The following is a 4,614-nucleotide window of genomic DNA, read 5'->3' on the forward strand; positions in this document are numbered from 1 at the left end:
TTGCACACTCAGGACTGTAACAACAACAAAAAAAGAAACGGGAAAAAAAAAAAAAAGAATAAATTCTATACAGAAACGAGCGTAAAGGACGGACGCGCGACTCTCGAGACTTAAAAGTCTATTTTGCTACCAATTATTTTTGTAGGACTATGAGGTTATAGCTTTGTCCGCTCCGAGTGTTGTTGCGCGACGTGACGGAAAAATACTGCCGGCAGGTGTGTGTGTGTGTGTGGTGGGGGGGGGGGGGACAGGGGGGGGGGACACTAACCACGTCTACCTGTGAAAATGAGGCAGTTTCAGAACAAAGCACAGCTTTTTACAAAGGGAAATGTTTAGATAAATAGAGGCATGTAAATAATAATAGTGTCTCAAAAGCCCTTTTTTTTTTTTTTTTCTAGTTCTATGTACATATAGTACATACAGTATATGTGTTGTAACGTGACCGTTAACCTTTATAATGTTGATGGTTTTGGAAACGAGAGAACAAAAAAAAAACAAAAAGAAGAAGTTAAATAAATGTTGGTAAAAGCTATCGCTGAAGTAGAATAGTCGCAGCTTTGGTCCCGCTTCCTTTTCAGCCCCCCCCCCCCCCCCCCCCCCCCGCCGCGGTGGAAGTGGATCGATTTCCTTCTGCTTCTGTAACACTAGACAAAGACTCAGCGGGCGAGCATGAACAATAACGTCGACATCTTTTTTTTTTTTTTTGCAGTTCTTATTTACGTTGACCCGGCTCTTGATGTTAACGCCAGCCCGGCCGGCGGTGCTCAATCTTTTTAACGTCGTAGGGACTCCGGGGTAAAAACGCGAAGCCCAGAGAGTTTTGGTCGTCGACGCCGGTGGAGTTCGATCCTTCTCTGGATGACGGCGACGTTTAAACCCGCCGACCGCGGCGTGGGGGTCGTCTCCCGAAACGGTAGCATCTACCGATCCGAGGCGAGCCGGCCCTGCGTCGGGAGCTTTTGGTGTCCTCGGACGCAGCGGTCCTGATTCCCGACGGGCTCTTTTAACCGCACGTCCGTGTCGTCGCCCGGTTAGGGAATATTTTTAAAAGCAAATTTGTCTTTTTTTTTTAAATTTTTTTATATACATTCTGCAGGTAATAGCGCTCGTGTTTCTTTGCCCATGTTTAAAATTGTTCTCTGTAATCCTTGTCATTCGTTGTGGTTTCTGCTTCTGTGCTCCGATTTGGTCCTTTTAGATGTCTTGTATAAAATTATACCCTTTTTTTTTTCTCTCTCTCTCTCTGCCGATAAAAAAAAAAAAAAAAAAAAAAAAAAAAAAAGTTGATGTGATGCTTTATATTTTTGTGTATTATTGTTGGTCTATGAATAAAAATATATATCATGTGGTGATACAATGGCTGACGAGTAACTAAAGCGGAGGTTAGAACAAATGGTGCTTCGAGGGCCTTTCTGCGTCCAGTCGCATTTTCTTTGCTGAACATTATTGATTACAAATGTAATTATTCCGCACGAGCTGCTGATTTTGTTGGCGCGGGATGCACTCGGAGACGGTTATTTCCAGGTGTCTCTGGAGGACGGATCGGGGTCTGGAGGCCCGTGTGCGCGTTTCCTTTCTGTAGTTCGGGGACTTCCCGGTCTGCGCTGGGTAATTTGGCCGCCGTCTTTGAAGCAGACACAGACTGTAATTACAGACCCGCAGCAGACACTCTCTCGTTTCTTTGCTTATTGCTACGTTACGAGCTTAACTCGAACCATGAGCGCTTCTGCTGTCGCACAGGCGGCGGCGGCGGCGGCGGCGGCGCGGCTCTGAATATGAAAGCAGGCTTTGTTGCGATGCCCTCAAGGTAAAGAGGGCGAGACGCGACAGAAACCACTTTGCTGTGGTGACAAATAGGTTTCATGAGAGGATCAGTTGTTTGTGTGAGAGGGGGGGGGGTGGTGGGGGGGGGGGAAATCTCGATGCATTAAATAGCAGTCAGTCTTCATCATAACTTATTTATGCACTTCCATACTGTGTGACATCGTGTGACATCATCAAGCAGCGACGTCTCCTTGCCGAGTTGTGCCTGAGCTTCGTTCCAGACAAGCATTTAATAATTAACGTGTGTGTGTGTGTCCATGTCCTAATATAAACAGATGGGAGACACATTTGTTCCTCAAAGCTTGAGGACGGTACTGAAGTCATCTTACAGCGTGCTTTATATTATCTAATACTTATTACACTTATTAACCGGTTCAAAATGAACGGGTTCCTCTTTCGATATCGGTCTATTGAGTTGCTCGGTACGGAAACGGTAACGCGTATTTTGTAGCTAAAACTTTGCACCAGAAATAGTGTTTCGTGTTCCATTGCGTTCACTTTCATCTGAAGGACACCAGAAGATTGTGAATATGAAATAGTCGCAGGTGAATTTCTGGAAGTAGCTGAAGAAGTGGGCGATAGATCGCAATCGTCGTGGGTGATATCAGATTTAGAAGCTGCAGTGAGCTGCTCCTCCTCCTCTGAACACTGAAAAGCATTCATAAATCAGGACCCGTTACGATTTAGTCCTCCAGAAATACAGAGATAAGCCTTTTTTTTTTTTTTTACTCAAATTTTGGTCTCTAAAAACCCTCATAACGGCCCGTACTACCCCGCGTGATCCTGTTTATATAACCACACTACAGTTAATATGTTAACAGCAGTTTAATAATGATTCATTTAATTGTTGGTGTAATTGACACCATTTCATATGAAGATCTCTCATTTCCGCTGCTGGTTCCTGGAGTGATATTTGCCCTCCTGTCACTGTGACAACAGGCCAACAGACCTGAGAAGGAATCGTTTTAGCTCAACACTGCCATCTGTTGGCTGCTGATATATTCAACAAAGAAGTCCCAGCGGGGTGGGGGGGGGGGGTGGGGGGACTGTGTAACAGCATGCTCACCATCTCAAACCTTTTAGACCCTCCAGTGTGACACAGTGGTGGAATTCAGATTCTTTACTTCAGTAAACGTACCAATACAGCAAAGTAAAAAAAAATAAAAATAAAAAAAATACTGCATTACAAGTAAAAGTCATGCATGAGCAAAAATTTTAAAAAAAAGTATTACAGTAAAAGTACCTCTGACTGATGTATTATTACATATGACATCATCGGAATAGTAATGGTGAAGCATCAGTGCGTGAGCAGCATGTTACTGGTGGAGCTGCTGCAGGTGGAGCTAATGGGACTTTACATCCAGCGACGGCTGATAAATCTGAAGGGTTGTCGGATGATTACTGGGAGAGGAAAGAAGACCAAATCGGATTCGCTAATCTGTTTTCAGTTTCAGGACTTTGTGTCTAATCTTTGATTTTTTTTTTTGATGAGAGTGGATTATTAAACCATGTGGAAGGTTTAGAGGGGGAAAAAAAAAAAATCACTGGTGAAGCTGTTAACAACTCGGACTTCTGAAATGTGCCTCTGACTACACTGATTTTTTTTTTGTAAATAAAAAGGTTGGAAATAAACTGGTGTAAATTTTTTTTAAGACTTTGTTGTATTCTTAAAACTGATGATGTCATTTTTTTTGTGTGTGTTGGATCTTTATCTTAAAAGTATCTAAAACGTGGAAGTATAAAGTAGCATCAAATGGAAATAATCAAGTAAAGCACAAGTAACTTTTCCGCCGCCGGTGACGCACGGTTGTTAGTTTGAACTGTCGCTTCTATCGCTTTAACGTCTTTGTCCCTGCGGTCTGCTCAACAAATGTCCGGGCCGAGGAGGCGCCTGGATAAAACCCGAAATAAAACTCGTCAAACGCTTTTACAGTTCACTGTTAAATCTCCAGATGGCCTTTTAAGGCAGGACGAAAAGCGAGGCAGGTTTATCTCGTTTCAAAAGGGGCTTTTAAAACGAAGACGACAACACGTTCGGGTGCGACGCGGACCGCGCTCGTTTTACAGCGCCGATAATAATCCGATCGGAATACGTCTCTGCGTTCGTATCTTCGCGCCGACCTCTAGGTCGTTGGGAGGCTCGTCGCCGCGGCCCGCGTGCTTCGGGCTCGTGGTGGTTAACTGGACGAGGCTGTGCCGTGTCGGAATGAGGCGTCCCGTCTCTCAGAAACGCGCCTCGCGCTGTCCCGCCGAGGCGACGCGACTCGGTGGCGACGGGCGGGCGCGGAGATGAACAGATGAGAGCCGTCAGCTCTGTCTCCGTGTGAAGGTCACTCCGGAGCGGGTGTTGACAGCGAGGACATTTGTTGGTAAACAAATCCATCTCTGCAAAGGTCACCGTTTGTTTAGCGGCATTCTCCCTCCCTCTGTCTCTCCTTACCCTCTCCTCATCCCCCTCCCCCTCCCTCCCCCAATCTCCACTCTCCGTTTACTTCTTTGGTTCCAGCCGGACTTTATTTTCAGGAGAAATGCCTCACGCCGGTTTGCCCTCAGCGCCGTCTGCCAGGCAGAGAAAAAGCCTTGACTGCAGCGTTATCAGCATTCAGCAGCCACCAACCTGCTTGCTCGGCCACGGGTGGCTACGTTACAGCTGTCTCTGGACAGCAGCAGGTACCCGGCCCGGCGTGCCAACTGAGATGGGCACCCACTCCTCCAACTGGCTGCCGTTGGCCCTCTGCCTGCGTGTCACCCTCGCACACGCACACGCACACGCCACACACGCACACGCAC

The sequence above is a fragment of the Embiotoca jacksoni genome, unplaced genomic scaffold (assembly GCF_022577435.1).
Source record: "Embiotoca jacksoni isolate LCO1_2020_lvr unplaced genomic scaffold, fEmbJac1.0.p SCAF_6, whole genome shotgun sequence".
NCBI lineage: Eukaryota > Metazoa > Chordata > Actinopteri > Embiotocidae > Embiotoca > Embiotoca jacksoni.